We start from the raw sequence: 9,746 nt of genomic DNA, 5'->3' as shown, positions 1-9,746 counted from the left end.
CCCTCCAGTCATTGTGACAAAAATGATCCCATAAATGTCTAAAATACACACTCCCCAGAAGTATGGCCCCCATTGAAAATCAATTTTCGTTTGAGGCGACCCCAGGAAATGATTAGCAGGAAGATCACATACCTTAACTCTGTATGGCATGAATTGCTCAGTAGCATCAAGGAAACTGAGGGCAAAATACTGATAAACAATATAGGCAAGTGTTAGTGACATGTTTCTCAAGAAGTTAAAAATACTTGCCCTCAAGAAGATCAGTGTAGCAGGATTCATTCAGAACTTGCTAAATCATCTTAAAGAACTAGGAATGCCCAAGATTTAACTAGAGAAGATTTAACAGTAACTTAACTGAGGATAATAAATCCAAAGAAGAACTAAAATTAAATTTGATGAAAGCCAATTTGTCAAAGGTCAATTTTCCAAAAGTCAAGTCACTCAATGACCAATTCACCAAAAGCCAATGTGTCAAACATTAACTTGCTGAAAGATTAATTCACCCAAAACTGCCAAATTTAGTACTTTAAGCCATGTCTAGAACTGTAGCAATTTCACCATAAGCCAATTTGCTACCATTGAGTCACTGTGGCTGGCCAAATCCTAGTGTATTTGGCACTTTTGGTCTGTCATTAAGTAATGAGAAGATCCTGGGTGTTTCAAATGTTGTGCATTTTGCACATCTCGAATGTCAAGGAATTTATGAAAAATAAGGTAGATTTCTCTCTGCCAGTACATATAACCAACTGCCTTCCCTATTACTCTTAATCATGGCTTTGTGAATAAGCTCAATCAAATAAATATTTTGTGCATGTTTCAAATTTCAGACTCTTTCATTTGATATCATATACATGAAAGAAGAGTTTGCCCTTTAAACAGTTTTATATCAATTTGCCCTTCCCTATTTGTGCTGACTTTGTCAGTCTTTTGAATGAAGTTTTTGTCTGCATGTCAATTTTTATGTATCCACAAAATATGTGGAAACTAGCAAAAATTCTTTCTATGAAGTGGGGTCTATACACAAATTTAGGAATGCGGCTAAAATCCAAGTTAGGCATAAAGCCTCAAAACTAGAGAAGGTCATAATCTGTGTTGAAGGGCAAGCTCCCCCATTCACATATAAAATGCTGTACAAAAAGTGCAAGGCCCTAAAAGGTGAAAAACATGAAATGAACATTCAAATAAGCTGCCCTGATAAATTCTCAGGGAGAGAGATGAGGTGAAGCAGTTCCTGTGAGCCACACCAAACAAAAACGGAAAATAAATCTTCAAAGACTATTGAAGCAATTTCATACAAACAATCTGTTATAAGCTCCATTGGCAATTAATAGAATCAAGGTTTTGGTGAATCAGTAATTTGGTAAATTGGTTATTCGGTGAATTGATGAGTTGCTACGTTATATTTTAGTGACTCGGATAGCACCGTCTTTTGGAGCATTAGTTTGCCTTCCTCGTGAAGTAATGTGGTAGGCAGGTGGGGAGTTGGAAATAAAAGCGCAACAGAAGCAAGCATGGGGTGTGCCCAACTTAGCACAGCCCATTAGAGATGATGTCCCTTCTCCATTCTGACCTGCATGCATGTCCCCACCGTGGAGACAGATGCCTCGGGCTAGCTCAGCCGGCTGCCAGTAACAGGTGAATCCCATAACCAATTCTTGTTCCGCTTTTACACTCACCTGAAATGCTCCTGATTATAAATGAGCTTCCTCAGTCGTTTTCCATCAGAGAGAGAAATTGTAGTCCAAGGGTCATGTGTACCTGGTCACCTTGGTGAATATAAATCTCAATGTGCATTAATAAATGAGCATCTTTGTTTTTACATCTGTATTTTATGAGCTTCCTAAGTGTGGACCAGCGCCACTGAGTCTGATCACCCCTGAGACCCTGGTAAGATTAATTTTTCACAGCATCTGTGGGTAATGGCCAGACCCAGGTCTGTTCTGAATGCATCCCTGTTGGCTCCACATCTTTACTTTATGTTTCTACAATCTATAAAACATAGTGGAGGAAGACTCTACATGTAAATGGTGGGCCTAAAATAATTGCGAACAGGGAGAATTGAATATTTTTGTTACATATTTTATATAAAAGCCCTGAAGTGATAGTCTGTGTATCGGAGCACTAAGACAGGTCACGTGAACAGACATAAGCATTATTTCTCTGGCTCCAGCTTGAACCAGCTATTGTGGGCCTTCCATCTTTCCTTGCTTCACCCCCCACCCCCCACAGCCACCCCTACCCCACCAGTTATTTAGGGGAGGTAACAAGGAGTTCTTGTGTGCTAATGAGGAGGTCTCTCAGCTCTTCCTGCCATTGTCCTCCCTGTTTCACTCCTGTCTTAGTCCGTTTGTGCTGCTATAATAAAATACCTGAGACTCAGTAATTTATAAAGAACAGAAATCTATTTCTCACAGTTCTGGAGGCTGGGAAGTCCAAGATCAATGTGCCAGCAGATTCAGTGTCTGGTGGGGGGTGCTTTCTGTTTCCAAGATTTTGGAATCTTGGAATATTGCTGCTGTGTCTTCACATAGCAGAAGAGATGGAAGGACAAGAGGCACTAGGGTTCTCCCTTCAACTGCTTTTATGAGAGCACTAACCCATGAGGGCAGAGTCCTCAGAACTTAATCATTCTCGGAAAGCCCCCACTACTTAATACTATCACATTGGTTATTAGGTTCCAGCATATGAATTCTGGAGGTACACGTATGTTTAAACCACAACTTCCTTCAATTCTATCTATTGCTTCCTTGTGAAGCAAGGAAGGGCTGGCACTGAAGGTGGTCCTGTCCATGCCAAGGGCAACCTTCTGCTGCTGGGCCTCTTCCCGCTGCTTCTCCAGCTGGAGCCAGGGTTTTGGGCACAACTCCAGGCCCTCTGGATGCCCTGGATCTCCAAGTGCCAATGCAGGGCCTCACTTGCTGTTACCTCTAACTTGACATGTTCTGCACAAAAAGGCATGTGAGGAGCATCTCTCCCTTCTCCTTTGCGTCACAGTAGACACGGGGCCCTGAAGTGCTGCCTCGTGTTTCCCAAGAATTCTCACGTCAGTCTACAGTCAACCAAGTCTCTAGATGAGGGAGTGATCATTGCTACACAGAATCAGAACATAGATAAGCTCAGGGTGCCACAGAGAATCAGAAAGTGATGCAGAAACACCTAACCAAAAAAGATAGAGGCCATGTACACCAGGTTAGTGATGGGCTCTTGTCTACCCCTGGCCTGTCCTGCTTACCCTGATGGAGAAGAAAGTGAGGATTGCCATTAAGCCATGCTGAAGAACAGATGTTAATTTTGTAGTCAGAAAAAAATGGTGACATTTCAAACCATCATTGTAATAAAACAATACATTTATTTATTTAATTCAATGCTTGTAGTCACATTATACAAATTGCCATCAGGTCACAGGTCTCAATAGTGTGGGTACAGTCACTCTCAATGAATCATTTTGCCATCTCCATAAAGTCACAGGTGAACAAAGGCCTTTAGATAGTATAGGGAGAGACACCAGATCCAACTGGACTCAACTAAATGACATGCAGCATTTCATTACCCTGAATGGGCAGGTCAGAAAAATAGCTTTCTATATACCTCTCCCTTTTCCCATACCTTCAAAATAGGGCCTCAGTGGGACTGGGGGGCAGTGAGCCTTACCTGGGCCTGCCCCAGGTTCCATTTCTGGTATCAAGGACTTTTCAGCCCCTCCCTACCTTGTCATGTATCTATGAATAATCACATGCATGCGTGCACACACACACACACACACACACAATTTCACCCTGGCCCAGACAATTTCCAAGGCTGCTGGTCAACCCTAGTGCTGGTTTCCTGATTAACAGTTGCTCACTCCAGGCTTTACCTTGTAAACCTAAGGAATTGTCCCTGGTTCTGCTCTGCTGCTGTAGGAGGCAGAGAACCTCTGTGCAGGCTGGAATCTCACCTTTCCAACATCATTTCCAGACAGGATTCACCAAGGACATCTGTGTCCTATGGGAAGTCCAAACTCCCATTCTGCAAGTATGTCTAATTTATTTCAGCATTCAGCTGTCCCTTTTCTGTGAAATTTTTCTTTTATCCCATGTGTCTTTCTCTGCCTTGCCCTCTCAGTCTCACCCTTCCTTCCAACTAAGTTAGGAGAGGGACTCTGCTGTTTATGGTTGACCTTACCCCGTGCTTTGTAAGGTATGCTAAAGGATTTTCTCCCCACCTTTGCCAGTGGATTTTTAAATTAATTTTAAAAGAGAACGCAATTTCTGAGGCTGTCCTTCCTTGAAGGACACTTTTTATTCCCTCTGCAGAATGTGCACTGGGGATTGGTCTATAGAAAAAAAATCTTCTGTGCCTCTGTTTTATTTTATTCCTGGGGTGGTTTGGAGGATGGGTGATCTGATGACACAACTAACCTCACAAAGTGTCCTCCTTCTCTGTCGGAGTTCAATTTACAACATAATCGGGCTTGGCAAGGGATATCCTGAAACAGCAGTAACCCTCTACACAAAACATCACTTTGCTTCAGGCCAAGCCTATTCACCTTCATGGTTACTTTTACACAGTGTCTAGTATCTTGTGTACAACTATAATACTTGGTCCTCAGTGATTAAAAAGAACACAGGGTTTGTCTACACACACACATACACACACACACACACACACACTCAGACTCTGGGAGAAGTGTGCCTTCCAGAAGTGTTCCTTGCATTGCTGCCCAAATCCAAACCTCTTCTTTGAGAAGGCAAGGGCACATTAAAGGAGGTGCCTGAACCCTTCTCTGGGTCGGGGGCCCATGGTTTCCTCCACCTCCCTGGTGGAGGCCTAGAGTCGGAGTGGGAGAGGGAAGTGGTTGGAGAAGAGGAGAGAGCTATGTTGAAAGACAGCTGGGGAGAAAGCAAGCCCTCTATTCCCCTCTGCCCCTTAGTCCATGCTGAAACCCCAGAGTACACTAGCAGAAGCGGAAATGGGCAGTCCTGCCATTTCCAGGTTCCGGTGGGCACCTTTCCACATCCTAAACCAAAACACGGGACATGGACTGTCTGGGTTTGTTCTGAAGAGGTGGCAGGTCCATTTTTTCATGGAAATCCTGACAGTGTCAGCTGTGAATCCCACTGATGCTGGTGTAGGGTTAACACCATGGAGGTTGCAGGGGCCTGTGCTCTTGCTGTACTTCCCTCACAGCTCTCTCTGTTATTTACTTTCCCCTTAATTTCACATTTGTTAGTTGTGGGTTTGGGTAGGGCAGGAGAAGCAATAATTTCCATTTACTACCAACCACATAGCACACAAAACCAAATGTAGACCACTCCTCAGTCACCGACCACTGTTTCTGATGGTACAGGGACATTCTAGGATGGGGGATGAGATATCCATCATTCAAAATGAGCCCAGAGGGCCACTGCTGTAAATATATGTGGTTGGCTGAATATAAATGTCTGACTATATTTTTTAAGATAAACTTTTTGTCTGTTTTGTTTTGTTTTGAGACAGAGTCTCTCTCTGTCTCCCAGGATGGAGTGCAGCGGCATGGTCTCGGCTCACTGCAACTTCCACCTCCTGGGTTCAAGCAGTTCTCCTGCCTCAGCCTCCTGAGTAGCTGGGATTACAGGCATGCACCACCATACCCAGCTAATTTTTGTATTTTTAGTAGAGACAAGTTGGCCAGGCTCGTCTTGAACTCCTGACCTCAAGTGATCCACACACCTTGGCCTCCCAAAGTGCTGGGATTACAGGTATGAGCCACCACGCCCAGCCAAGATAAACTTAAAAAAGAAAAAAAGACTTTAATTAGCTGGAACCCCACTAACCAGCACTCTGACTTAATTAGGACAATAAACTATCAGGAAAAGAAACAAATGATAACAAAAAAAGATAAAAATAATAGCTATTTATTGTGTCACTTCCGTGTGCCAGGAAGTTATTTCATATACTTTTTATACCAACCCTGGGGAAACTCTAAATGTCAAAGAGGTTAAGTAAGCTAGCTAAGAGCATACCTCCATTTACAAGTGAGTCAAAACTCAACCCCAGGTTCTATGCTCTACAGAGCTATTCTATATGCCTAAGTTTTGTCATGTGTTGCCATAACAGAATATCTGAGAATGTAATTTAAAAAGAAAAGAGGCTGGGCGCAGTGGCTTTTGCCTGTAATTCCAGCACTTTGGGAGGCCGAGGCGGGCGGATCACAAGGTCAGGAAATCGAGACCATCCTGGCTAACATGGTGAAACCCCGTCTCTACTAAAAATACAAAAAATTAGCCGGGCTTGGTGGTGGGCACCTGTAGTCCCAGCTACTCCAGAGGCTGAGGCAGGAGAATGGCGTGAACCTGGGAGGTGGAGCTTGCAGTGAGCTGAGATTGCGCCACTGCACTCCAGCCTGGGCGGCAGAGCAGGACTCCATCTTAAAATAAATAAACAAATAAATAAATAAAATTTAAAAAAAAGAAAAGAGGTTTATTTGGCTCACATTTCTGATGGCTGGAAAGTCCAAGAGCATGGCATTGGCATCTGCTCTGCTTTTGGTGAGGGCCACGTGCTGTGTCACACATGGCAGAGAAGCAGAAAGGCAAGTGGGTGTGTTCAAAGAGGGCAAAACATGAGAGTCAACTCTGCTTTGTAACAAACCACACTAGTGGGAACTAATCCATTCCCAGTAGAACTAACCCTGTCTTGGGAGAAATACATTAACCTATCTTAACCACCTAATCACCTTTTAAAGGCACCATCTCCCAACACTGCTACATTGGCAATTAGATTTCAGCATGAGTTTTGTCAGAGACAAACCACATCTAAACCACAGCACTTTATATATCTTGCTTTTTTGTTTGTTTGTTTTGTTTTTGTTCTGATGTCCTAAATAATGAAATGGGTAAGACTTTTACAGCTACTAGGGTAGTCATTAGCACTGTTTATCAAATATTTTTGGATTGCCACCTTCTGAACATAGAGAAAGGCAATATTTTCCAGCCCCCTCCTGAGTGGGACACTGTGGCTGATACAAGTCAGTATGTTGTGAGTGGAAATAATAGAAGTGATGTGTGTCACCTCTGAACTGGGGCATTTAATCACTAACAGGAGACTCTCCAGAGCTCTCTTTCCTTCTGCAAAAAGGCAAGTTCCAGCTCCATCAGCATAGGTCTTGAAGTGAGGATGACTTCAAACCAAGCCTCAGCTGCCCCATGGTAGATATGTTATATGCCTGAGAGTTGGGGATTATCTGATACTGCAGCATAATCTAGCCTATCCTAACTGAAAGGATCACAACCTAAAGAGTGCAGAAATATATCTTTATTTCCTCATAACTAACTTAACTCTCAAGCCCCCACTTCCACCAATAGTAGAAAATTTAATGTTGTCCATTCAACTCACTTTGAGTGTAGCTCTCCCCCATTTTTTGAGGAGAGAATACTTGGTTAATTCCAAGTTCCACCCCTTGGGATAGGGATGGGACAGTACATCTAAGTTTCGGGTAATGAAGTGGGTAAAAAGAATAGTTTTTTTTTGGTTGTTTTTGTTTTGAGATGAAGTCTCACTCTGTCACCCGGGCTACAGAGTGCAATGGCAAGATCTCAGATCACTGCAACCTCCGCCTCCCAGGTTCAAGTGATTCTCCCACCTCAGCCTACCAAGTAGCTGGGAATACCGGCATGCGCCACCACGCCTGGCTCATTTTTGTATTTTTAGTAGAGATGGGGTTTCACCATGCTGGCTAGGCTGGTCTCGAACTCCTGACCTCAAATGATCTGACCACCTCAGCCTCCCAAATGCTGGGATTACAGGCATGAGCCACAGTGCCTGGCCAAGAGCAGTTAAGTGCCCCATAACAAAGAGAGGCACTGGAAGTTACCTTTGTCCCAGGGCTGTCTTCTCATCTGCAAGCCATCAGAGCCACGTGGCTCTTTCCTCTCTACCTTTGTGGTGGATGTGTCAGAGGCACGTGAACCAGAGCGACTCCATCTTGAATAGGGGCTGGGTAAAATAAGGCTGAGACCTACTGGGCTGCATTCCCAGGAGGTTAGGCATTCTTACTCACTGGATGAGATAGGAGGTAAGCACAAGGTACAGGTCACAAAGACGTTGCTGATAGAAGGATGCAGTAGAGAAGCCGGCCAAAACCTACCAAACCCAAGATGATGATGAAAGTGACCTCTAGTCGTCCTCACTGCTCATTATACACTAATTATAATGCATTCGCATGCTACAAGACAATCACACCAGCACCTTGACAGTTAATAAATGCCATGCCAATGCCCAGAAGCTACCCTATATGGTCTAAAAAGGGGTGGAACTCTCAGTTCCAGGAATTGCCCACCCTTCCCGGAAAACTCATGAAAAGTCCACCCCTGTTTAGCATATAATCAAGAAACAGCCAACCAGCAGACCTCAGGGCTGCTCTGCCTATGGATTAGTCATTCTTTTATTCCTTTACCTTCTTAATAAACTTGCTTTCACTTTATGGATTTGCCTCGAATTCTTTCTTGCACAAGATCCAAGAACCCTCTCTTGGGGTCTGGATCGAGACCCCTTTCCAGTAACAGACGCCTGCAACACTGCCAAGGCTTCTGAACATGAGGCAAGCCAGTCTGCCTCGTCCTCATCTTAACCCAAGACCTCTAAGGTTTCTAGCCCGCTCACAATGTTTCTCCCTTCTCCGCATCAGATCTCTGGACCTCAGGCTGCTGGGATACTGTGAGGCAGTCCTCGAGTAACTCATGGAGCTACAGTGACTATTGCTCTGACATCATGTGTGCCTCTCTAAGGGCCTCACTGTCTGCCTACGCTACAGCTTGGGGAGCAAGGCACGAGTGCCCTCTTGCCTCAGGCCCTAACCCCACCAAACCAATCAGAGGTTTATTTTTGTTCGTTTGTTTTGTGCCGTTGTCCTAGGTTTCTTGAAAATATTACAGTATTGCAGAAAGATTCAAACAGATCCCTGAGGCGTTTTGAAAGTCATGTCACCTGTAGGCTGACTGACCTGCAGGTTGGACAGACTGCCAAATGCTGGAGTCCAAAAGCATTTTCTTAGCATCAGGATCTACTTCAATGATCTCCTGATCCAGGGCTGAGACCTCGGGAACATGATTGTCTCTTTTTTCTCCCTCCTCCTCCTGCAGCTTGATGGAGATACCTCTTACTGCGTCCCTCCGAATCCACTTCATCAGATGCGTGACATAGCCTGCTATCTTGTTGTGGAGCTTCTTGCTGGGGATAATGGTGATCTCCTCACACACGTGCTTGTCCGTGTGGCAGTCGTTGCCCAGGCACGTGTAGTACTTTTCTATGATGACCCGGACTGCCTTCTTCATGGTTTGGGTGTGAATGCGGCCCATGTTGGCGGGTCCTTGGTAAAAGAGGCCCTATCAGAGGTTTCTAACACATTTTCTACACCCCACTGCTGGCATGAAGTCAACGGGGTAGGGGGAGAGGGGTTAGGACTCTGAACATTCTCACAGGGAAGCCCAACAATATCAATATCTTACTTTCCTGCTTTCCTTTCCCAACTCTCGGGTCCCTCCCCTTTTGGAATGTAAAACTATCTCTTACATCAGAGCTACTCAAAGTGCTGGTTGGCAACAAGCTAAGTCTGGTTGGTGTCAGCACGTAAATCACCGTATTGCTTCCTTCATCAAGAAAGTCTTGCTAAAAAAAAAAAAAAAAAAAAAAAAAAAAAAAACCAACAACGAAAAAAAAAAAACAGCAATAGTGCCAACTGAACGAAACAGTGTTCGTAGTGATAAAGTTGATTTACATTCTGGAAT

At 44.1% G+C, this 9,746-nt stretch overlaps 1 pseudogene; it reads right to left on the bottom strand.

Moving 5' to 3' along the window:
- Positions 1-8,908: 8,908 nt before the first annotated feature.
- Positions 8,909-9,317, bottom strand: LOC126941725 (40S ribosomal protein S17-like; annotated as a pseudogene).
- Between the last annotated feature and the right edge of the window lie 429 nt (positions 9,318-9,746).

The sequence above is a fragment of the Macaca thibetana genome, chromosome 1, assembly GCF_024542745.1.
Source record: "Macaca thibetana thibetana isolate TM-01 chromosome 1, ASM2454274v1, whole genome shotgun sequence".
NCBI lineage: Eukaryota > Metazoa > Chordata > Mammalia > Primates > Cercopithecidae > Macaca > Macaca thibetana.
This window is presented reverse-complemented; position numbering and strand designations above follow the sequence as displayed.